Source organism: Psammomys obesus, unplaced genomic scaffold (genome assembly GCF_907164565.1).
Source record: "Psammomys obesus unplaced genomic scaffold, mPsaObe1.curated_primary_1811, whole genome shotgun sequence".
In the NCBI taxonomy this organism is placed as follows: domain Eukaryota; kingdom Metazoa; phylum Chordata; class Mammalia; order Rodentia; family Muridae; genus Psammomys; species Psammomys obesus.
This window is the reverse complement of record NW_026596073.1, coordinates 23,289,240-23,299,948: the sequence shown is the minus strand read 5'-3', so window position 1 is coordinate 23,299,948 and position 10,709 is coordinate 23,289,240. Positions and strand designations below refer to the sequence as shown.

The window sequence follows — 10,709 nt, the reverse complement described above, 5'->3', positions numbered from 1 at the left end:
GCAATTTGGCAGGCACACCCATGTCCAATTAGCAAAACATCAGTAGTAGCTTCCTCACTAGGGCTTATTCCCTCCCCAGCCAACACTGGGTTTTGGCTAGATTAGAGTACCAGATATGAATTTCCCATCTGTGCAGTGGGAAAAAAAAAAAAAAAAAAAAATCCAGTCACCAAAAGATTGGTTACCTCCATGACAACCTTGCCACTTATGCACTAGTGGGTTCATCTTATACAGTTGGTCAGAGTTGTTGCACCCAGGGTCTACAGTAAAAAAAGACTTTGATGACAATTTTCTTCCAGTAGTCTGCATAGCATATGCTGGCACTATGAAAACTAACCAGCAGAGAGGAAATTTTCAGACCAATTCTAGCTTGATTTCTCTATGAAGCAAAACTATGTGGTGTTGTTATGGTTTGTTCGTTTTAGCAATAGAGTCTTACAATCAAGTTCTGGCCAGCAACCAAGAGCACTGGCAGTTGCCTGCATTATTATTTTGGGAGCCTCTGGGTCTCCGTAGCCAACAACTTACAGGGAGGTTGCCCACTCCTGGCTCTGGGTTTTTATTTAATAACCTATGACTTTTGGGTGCTGCTTAATCCACCCACATAGGACATCTTTGTCAAACTTTTTTTTTTAATTTTAATTTTTTTCTTCACAATTTATTCATTATATATCCCGATTGAAGCCCCCTCCCTCAACTCCCCCAGTCCCAACCTTCCTACCTCTTACCCCCCATCCCCTTCCCCTAGTCCACTGAAAGGGGAAGTTCTACATTGTTGCCATCTGCCCATAGCTTGTTAAATCTCATCAGGACTGCCTGGATCCTCTTCCTCCGTGACCCAGGAAAACCGAATCACCAGGAGCAAATGATCAAAGTGCAGTCAACTGAGTTCATGAGAGAGGCAGCCCCTGCATCCTTCACTCAGAGGTACACATGGAAACCATTTGGCCACATCTGAGCAGGGATCTAGATTCTCTCCATGTATGGTTGGTTTTCCATTGGTGCATCAGTCTCTGAACCCCCTGGGCTCAGATCTTTTAGCTTTGTTGGTCTCTTTTGTGAGACTTCTCTCCCCTCCATATCCCTCTATCCCTACCATTCTCTTCTTTCATAAGGTTCCCTGTGCTCTGCTCAAAGTTTGACCCTGAGTCTCAGCATCTGCTTCAATCCCCTCTTGGGTGGGGATACTTTCACAGGACTGTCTTTAGCAGGCTCTCATCCTGTTTTCCTCTCTTCCACCACTTCTGGTGTCTACCATGTTTGCCATTCTGAATGAGATAGACAAACCCTTAGCCAAACTAACTGAAAGGCAGAGAGACACTATCCAAATCAACAAAATCAGAAATGAAAAGAGGGACATATCAACAGACATTGAGGAAATCCAAACAATCATTAGGTCTTACTACAAAAGCCTATACGTCACAAAATTTGAAAATCTAAATAAAATGGACAATTTTCTTGAGAGATTCCACTTACCAAAGCTGAATCAAGGCCAGGTAAATAAATTTGTTATGCCTAGGTCATGAGACCCCCAAGAGACCATCAGGAACACAAGTCTGATGTAAAACATTCAAGCTCAAGCTTGGGTCGCAATCCCTTCTGACATAGCAGGTTGGGAGAGTTACAGCCAGCTCCAAGGGAAGAGGGTTTTTAAAGGGAAAAACCGCAAGCAGGGACTTCTAAGCCTTCGCGTTACATGATTGGACAAAAGGTAAAGGAATGAAATGCACTTTGACCTAGTTGGTTAACAGCCCCTGGCCAAACCACAGAGACCAAGAGGAGCACCACAACTCTGGGAACAACTTATGTTTTCTTAACTGACCCTGTCTCAATTGCTGTGTGTCTAGCTGCAAGCTGCTGTGAACATTCTGTTTTTTGTTTTGTTTTGTTTTTTTTCTTTTTCTTTTCAGAACTCAAGGGTGGGAACCAAGGTACTCCAGGGACAAGCTAACCTTGGATGGAGTCTGAAAAACACTTTAGAGTTAGTTCTGCTAATTTAACCCTTTCAAATTAAATAGTCCTATATCCTCAAAGGAAATAGAAGCAGTCATCAAAACTCTCCCATACAACAACAACAAAAAACCCAGGGCCAGATTGTTTCAGCAAAGAATTTTACCAGACCTTCAAAGAATAGGTAACACCAATACTCTTCAAACTATTCCACAAAATAGAAGCAGAAGGAACATTATCAAACTCTTAAAAATTAATTTTTGAGTAAGTTATAGACTCTCAAACATTTTGATTTCGATAATACACTTTGGATTTTTTACACTGTATATTTCTCAACAAACCATTGCAGCTTTTATTAGTTTTCATAGTTTTGTGCTTTGAGCTTCTTATAAATGATACATGCATGATTTATTTGCATTCCACCATTGTAGTACTTGAATATACTGAATTTGAGTGTCTTTAATTTTTCTGGTGAGTTTTATATCTTCATACGTATAAAAAAAACACCCTCTTTTTTTCATTTAAAGAAATTCTTTTAGCATTATTTAGTCAAGCCTGGTGGTGATAAAGGCCATTTAGGTTTCTGTTTGGGCAGGTTTTCTTTCCTCCTTCATTTCTAGGAGACAGCTTTGCTGTTGGTACTTCATCCACTCTGGACTTTAAATATACTGATCCCACTCTAGCCTGGCCTGAAAGGTTAAGTGTCCATAGGCCTGTGCTAACTGTATTGGAACTCAGGTGTGCAATTTACTTCTCCTCTATGTGTGACATAGAAGTGCTATTTGGTCAGAAAATTTGATCATCTTGTACCTAGATATTTATATCTTTTAGATTTGAAAAGTTTTTTTTTTTTAAAGATTTATTATGTGTACAGTATTCTGCCTGCATGTACACCTGCACACCAGTAGGGGGCATTAGATCTCATTATAGATGGTTGTGAGCCACCATGTGGTTGCTGGGAATCGAACTCAGGACCTTTGGAAGAGCAGCCAGTGCTCTTAACCTCTGAGCCATCTCCTCAGCCCTAGATTTGAAAAGTTTACTGCCATTATTTCTCTAAGTAAGCATCCTATTCCTTTCTTCTCTCCTGAAATGAATGACTCTTACATTTGGTGTTTGACACGTCCCTAAGTCATATAAATTATCTTGTTGTTTTGAGATAGCATCTTAGGTGGGCTTGAACTTGCTATATATCTGAAGACATTCTTGAACTCATCAGGCTCAATGTCCTACATGTGTGTGGGCCCAGGATGGTGGCAGAGCCAGTGTTGGGCACACCCAGGAAGCAAGCATGAGCCACATGAACCTCAGGGCTGGGCATGTATGCATTCAGTAGAGGTAACCCCCACCCCCCTCTTTCCCTTCTTCCATGTTCTTTCCTTCACAGTTACAAGCATCTCTTCTTTTAATCTTCTGGTCATTTCAACCACCACAGCTACAAGTTTAGTTTCTTTCAAATGTGCAAGTCAGCGCTTCAACCTCATTGTGCTGTGAATATGTGATGTCTCTGTGGACTCACTTGGCCCCTCTTTGGTGGCTGTTTTGGAAGGTTGTGGAATCTTTAGGATATGGAGCTGTAATGGAAGAGGCAGGTCTCTAGGGAGGGGCCTTCATAAACTAGCCCCACTCGTCTGCTTTCTGACTGCAGTCACAGAGTTGTAGACACCGCCCAGCCAACTCAGGCTTCTGGTGCCATTACTTCTCTACATGATAAACTATCCTCCCTTGACCTTTAAGCCCAAATAAAGCCCTCTCTTAAGTTGTTTCTGTCAAGTACTTTGGTCCCAGGAATGAAGAGTTAAATAATAACATGAACTTATCACCCAGTAGCCTGTGATTCTGATATGTGTTTCACCAGAAGCGTTCCTATCGATCTTTTTGATGACGACTTCTTTTTAAGAGACAGGGTCCCACTGTGCAGACCAGACTGGCCTAGAGAGCTCTGCCTTCTTCTGCTTCCTGAGTGCCGGGATTGAAGGCATGCACCACTATGCCTGGCAGAAGGTTGCTCTTTTGAACCGGTATTATTTCTCTGTTTCTTTCCATGTCTTTTTTAAAAAAATTAATCAATTTACTTTTTTTATTAATTACAGTTTATTCACTTTGTATCCCAGCTGTAGCCCCTCCCTCACCCCCTCCCAACCCCACCCTTTTCTATGTCTTAATGAGTTTTGTTTTTAGCTGAGTATGTGAGAAATTATAATTTAGTAACTCCGAAAATTAGATACTTTTTTGTTCAGGATTAACTGCCTTCATTTTTTTTTTTTTTTAATTGTTAAGTAAGAACTACACTGGCCAGTTTGTTCTGAGACTCCCCTAGACTATTTTTGTAAAGATTATTTATTGTGGGGTCATTTAAATTTCTATTTTTGTCCATGTTTACTTAATGCTTTGATGGCTTTTCTTAAAGAGTATGAGGTAAACCTAGAAAGAAGAAAATAATCAAGCAAACAAACAAAATTCCAAAAACCAAAAAAGAAAATCAGAAAACCAAAACAGATTAAGAAATGCCCAATGATACGCCCAGTGTTTGCAGCTGAACCGTCTGGGCGCTCCTTCAGCACTGAGCTAGGCTTGCTAGGATCCTGAAGTTTGCTTTAGCTTTGGGGTCAATCCAAGATCAACGTTCAAGGCTTTCTCAAGTTTTTTTCTGGGCATGTGTCTTGCCTGGGCATGTGTCTTGCTTTCCCAACTCCTTTACAAACACAACTCCTTTGAATGTCCTGTTTGCCAAGAAAATTTTGTTCCAACCTCTCTAGTCCTTAAGTAGCCTTGAAAAAAAAATACAGAAAACAAAACAACAGAGTCTCAAGACCTTCAGGCTGACCTTAAACTTGCTCTGTAGCAGAGGATGACCTTGAATTTGTGATCCTTCTGCCTCCGCCCCGGGGCTATAACTAGCGGCATGTGTCATCGTGCCCAGTTTATGTAGGGCTGGGGATTGAACCCAGGGCTTTGTGTGCGCGAGGTGAACACCCTTCTAGGCAGGCTGCTCCTCTAGCCCCTCGGCAGTCTGGAAGTGTTTTGACCACCACTATTTTTGTTGCGGCATCTACGAGCAGGTAGTCTACCTTGTGTCTTTTGTATGCGGTATCTATCAAACATCCACACCAGAGACATGTTACTACAGCATTACAGCAAAACCCCAGCTCTGGGAGTCCCAACAAACGAGGTTCAGACACTAATGCTTATGCAAACACACCGATTAAAACAATGATAGAGGGCAGACGGGCTTCCTTCCCCCCCCCCCCCCCCCGACATCTTAGTGAGGCTGCAGGGGTCGTCGCTGCTCTCTGAGCTTCGCCGTGCCTCCCAAGGACAATAAGAAGGATGCCGGAAAGTCAGCCAAAAAAGACAAAGACCCAGTAAATAAGTCTGGTGGCAAGGCCAAAAAGAAGAAGTGGTCCAAAGGTAAAGTTCGGGACAAGCTCAACAACCTGGTGCTGTTTGACAAAGCCACATACGACAAATTATGTAAGGAAGTTCCCAACTATAAGCTTATTACTCCAGCTGTGGTCTCTGAGAGACTGAAGATTCCTTGGCCAGGGCAGCCCTTCAGGAGCTACTTAGTAAAGGACTTACCAAGCTGGTTTCAAAACACAGAGCCCAAGTAATTTACACCAGAAACACAAAGGGTGGAGATACCCCAGCTGCTGGTGAAGATGCATGAGCAGGTTCAATCAGCTGTGCATTTTGAAAAATAAAACTTTATTGAGTAAAAAAATAAAAATAAAACAATGATAGAAAGCAAAGAACGGAGGTGTGGTGTGTGTGTGTGTGTGTGTGTGTGTACCTGTTTATGGGTGTGTGCTTGGGTCTGTGAAGGCCACAGGTCAAGGTTGGGTATCTTCTTCAGTCACTCTTCACCTTATTTGGAGACACTGAACCTGAAGCTCACTAAAGTTGGCTGCTGGCTGGCTGGCCACTGAGGCCTACAGATCCTTCTGTCTCCTCCATCCCCACAGTGCTGTGGTTACAGACAGAAACTGCCCTGCCTGGCTTTTTGCATGGGTGCTAGAGACGGGACCTCACGTCCTCCTACATTTACAGCAAGCATTGTACTGACTGAGCCATCTCCCCAGCTGCTGCAGAAAGGAGGTTTAATGGCTATTGCCACACTGGGAAGTACAGATAAAGAGGTCAGCGACCTCTCCAGTCCAGCCTTGGGACACCCTTGAGAGTGTTAGGCTTATATAGGGAAGAATCAGGGCTGGGGCAAGAGGCTGCATAGCTTAGTGGCATTGGCCAAGGTGTGGTCGCTTTGATCAGTATCTCAGCTCTAGTTTCCCAGTGTGCTTTGCAGGAAGAAGCCCTCACCGCCTGAGGGATGAGCCAGTTCCCAGGAGACGATGGCTTTGGTTGAGGGTGAAGTCATGATAAGGTGTCAGTCCACAGCTGCAGACTCCGCTGTTCCTGGAATGTCAGGTGAGTGCCAGCTCAGGACAGTGACTGGGCAGCTCCAGGCATCCTTTAGGGGTCTGGAACAGTAACACATTGTAAAAGGTGCTGATTCAATTACTCTTATCTTTTCTTGCACCACCGTGAGAAGTGTTGGGTAACTCCAGCTTTCAGACGGGCACACCTTAGAGATTAACATGCCTACAAAGAGTCAAGCAGGTGACTGTCCCAAAGAAAAAAGAACTAAGGCAGAGATGCCAGGCTTTTAAACACTTTTAGTCACTTGTGGGCCTGTATGAGGAGTCCATGTCTCTTACCAGAAGCACTTTCTAATTGTCTGGTCTGAGATCATAACAGTTGTACCCAGTACATTTTAAATAAGGTCTGACCCTGCTCTGGTTTGAGAGAGGAAACTGAACTGGGGCTGCCTTGCTGGATAGGGCTTGGGCCCGACGTATGAAAATCCTTCACGGATTCTCTGTCATTTTGAAGGTGGCATTTCCCACTCCAGGTGCGCAACTGTGTTTGTCCAGCTGCTTTCACCGTTTCACAGAGCACCAAAAATGCTGGTCCTGACAAGTTTTTGTTTCCTCATTCCTGTGGAGAAACCAGTGGCTACAGCTTCCTACTCGGCCATTTTGACCACTGCCGTCCTGCTCAGCCATAGCCTCAGTAACCTTGTCTCTCAAGTGATAAACAGCCATCTTGTCACATGCTGTTGGCAACACCAAGGCTGGAAGAATGGGAGAAAGCGTCACCCAGGACTGAATGCCAGGAGATGGGGCCACTGGGGGACATATTAGAGGCTGCTTACTACAGGAGAAAACCAGAAAGTCCCCCCAACAGACCGTGGTTGATAGTAGGAGACTGCACATATTAAAGCTGGAGACTTCTGTTGGAGAGATGTAAAGGCCTGGATTTAACTCTGACAGTAATGATTGCTGTGCTCTGGCCTGACATCCATGCCGTCACTTGCAGAAATGAGTCTGACAGGCCTTCTGCCCTTGAGGAACTCCCAGACAGCTGAACAAAGCCCCATGGGTGAGCTCAACAGAGCAGGTCTTCACCAGGGCACTGCACTGAGGAGGCTCAGCACAGAGGCTGGGAGGCGCCTCCTCCAAGAGGATACCTGAGGTGAGGTTTCAAAGATGGGAGAGTCAGTGAGAGTCAATAAATGTGGTCCCTTCACCCCTACCCCCAAGGTGGGGTGGTCAAGGGAAAGGAGGACTGACATGTCCTAGGGAGAAGTTGCTGCATGAGGATAGGCTAGGGGCTGTGGGCGACATGCAGCATTACACTTACAATGAAAACATCTCATGATGCCCAACATAGAACTAAGACTGTGTGTGTGTGTCTGTCTGTACCTGCATGTGTTGAGGCCAAAGGATGACGCTGGGTGCCTTTATCTCTCTCTACCTCATGTTTGAGATAAGGTCTGCTTCTCACCGAGCCTGGAGCTCTCTCTTTAGGCTAGACCAGCTGGCCTGCAATTCCCCGGAATCTCTCAGCCTTTTGCGCGGTGCTAGGATCTGAACACAGGTCCTCCCCCTGCTAGCACGGCAAGCATGTCACCCACTGAGCCATCCCCAGCCTGGAGGACATTTTGGTAGGAGAATTTACAAGGGCTCTATGGGACCCTTTAGGACTCACCAGGGAGAAGTAGGAAGGTCATCTTGTAGGAGAGTCTTGGGCTTTAAATGGTGGGAAGTAACAGTGAAAAGAGCCGGTTTCGGCACAGCAGGGAGCCAGCAATGCAGAGCAGGGGCTGGAAAGCTTGGCTGCCTTTCACGAGGGGTGAGCAGAAGCTCGGCTGAATGGTGGCTGGGAGAGCAGTCTGCACACACCGGTTGTTTGCAGTGTTGTATCATGAAGGGCTTGTGGGAATTTTGTATCCTTAGTCTTCTGTTTTGCTTTGTCTTGCTGTTGTTGTTTTTTGAGACAAGATCTTATCGTGTAGCTCTGGCCGGCCTCAAACTCACCCCGTCTGGTCTCCAGAGTGCTGGGATTAAAGGTGTGAGCCACCGCGCTCTGCATACCCTTAGTATTATTTTTTTTTTAAGGTCTGTTTTACTTTTAATCATGCATCTGTGTATGTCTGTGTGTGGGGTGTCTGTGCATGTGATTTCAGGTGTCTGTGGTGTGGGATTTCCTGGAGCTGGAGCTACAGGCAGTTGTGAGCGGCTGGCCTAGGGTCCTGGGAACTGAACTCTGGTTCCCTGCAGGAACAGCAAGTGCTCTTGACTGCTGAGTCATCTCTCTAGCCCCACCCTGAGGTTTTGAACCTTGTCCTTCCTGTTGTGGACGCAGACTGTAACTCAGTCATGCTGACTACTGGGCTGGAAATGTGGTAGAGCACTTGCTTACTGTGTTTCACCCTCTAGGTTTGACCCTTAGCTAAGGAGGGGGAAAGAGAGGGCTGCTCGCTGTCCGGAGATAAGAGTGTCTCTAAAAAAACCTAGTTCTTGGTTGATTTAGGGTATGTGTAGGAGATAACGGGCGTCATGGAGGCCAAGGAGCGGTCTGTGAGAATCAGTTCCTCTTTTCAGCACTAGGTGTCCAGGAATGGAACTCAAGCCATTAATTAGGCTTGGTGATGAGCGTCTTTACCCATGGAGCCATCTCACCAGCCACAGAGATTTATAAATGCTTAAGATACTTTACACTTAAAAATTAAAACCATTTCCTAGTTATCAAGACAGCTCACGTTTCTTGTGGGAAAATGTCTGAAAATCAAGAGAGAGAGCCTGGCAGTAGTGGTACTCTGCATCCCAGGGAGGCAGAGGCAGCCAGGGCCACACAGAGAAACCCTGTCTCAAAAAGCAAAGGAGAGAGAGAGAGAGCGCGAGCGATCGGAGAGAGCGAAAGGGAGTAAAACGCCTTAATCTCACTTCTCAAAGGGATCATTTGTTAAATTTTAGTGTATATTTTTCAAATTCATGTCTATGGATTTGAACAATTATACAGATATACTGAAATGGATTTTAGTAGAGTGTATGCTTTGAAAATGATGATTTGGGGTTGGAGAGATGGCTCAGTGGGAAAGGGTAATCACTGCTATTTCAGGAACCAAAGTTCCATTTCCTGTATCCAGGTTGGATGCTTTAGCTCCAGAGCTCTCCTGCACACATCTGTGCATACATTTTTTGTTATTAGAGACAGGGTTTCCCTGGGTAACAAGCCCTGGCTGTCCTGGACTCACTTTGTAGACCAGGCTGGCCTTGAACTCACACAGATATACCTGCCTATGACTCATGAGCGTTGGGATTAAAGGTGTGCCCCACCATGCTTGGCTCATATCTGGTTCTTAATTGACACTTTATTGAAATGTAAATTGCAAAAAAATTTAGGTTAATATTTTAACAAATTTCTTAGATAAACTTACAGAAGCTGGGTCAAAGAACATGTGTATCTTTAATCTTTTTGTTCTCTCTTGGCAGATTCTCTGAGAAGGGTGTGCCAGTGAGGCTGGTGGTATTTTGTTAACATTGGTTTTTTGCATAAATTATTTTAAAGTCAGCTTTAACTAAAAGCAATGGGAGTCTGTGAGAGCCCTCTAGTGGCCAATCACTATTTGAGTTTTGCAGAGATTATTTTCTGTGGCATTAAACGTTTGTGTAAAATCTTAGCAGAGAGTTTATCTTGGCTGTTTAAAAGTCCTTTTCCCAGCCAGGTGGTAGTGGCTCATGCCTTTAATCCCAGCACTCAGGAGGCAGAGGCAGATGAATCTCTGAGTTCCAGGCCAGCCTGGTCTACAGAGTGAATTCCAGGACAGTCAAAGCCTGGCCTTCTTAATTAGAATATAAGCTGCACCTTCAATTTTCACAGCTACAATAAAAATAGTTACTGTCAATAATACTCTTTTGTTGGTGGGAAATACAATACTAGTCACAAAACAAAAAGGCTAAGCGTGCTTTAGCCTTTAGGTAGGGTTCTAACCCGATGTGCAAAGCCACCCTGCCATAATGGCTCCCTGGTCCCAAGCCAGCTCTCAGAACCTAGCCTTTCTAAATCATGCATTGAATGAAGGCCAGGGGCACATGTGATGATTTGGTCATGTTGTAATTCATATGTTTTTGGTAGAAGGTCTAAAACTTGACAAATTTGCCATTATTCTGATGTCCTATGTAGTTAATTGTCAATACTTGTTCTGTCTTTGCTGTAGGACCCTGGTGGGGCTTTTTAGATTGTTTTCTTAGTTTTTCCATCCAGTACGCCCATATTTTATTATTATCATGTTTTTAGGAAAGGTGATCTCCAGTGTAGGGCTTTTTACTAACAAACCAGTAAGTGTTATCTAATGGCTGAAACACAGGCCGTCACCCTGCGTCTTCTTAGGCTTCTGAAAGAAGGAGAATGGGCTG

General features: G+C 44.5%; 1 pseudogene; it reads left to right on the top strand.

Moving 5' to 3' along the window:
* Positions 1-4,363: 4,363 nt before the first annotated feature.
* On the top strand, positions 4,364-5,666 carry LOC129690511 (40S ribosomal protein S25-like; annotated as a pseudogene).
* Positions 5,667-10,709: the final 5,043 nt, after the last annotated feature.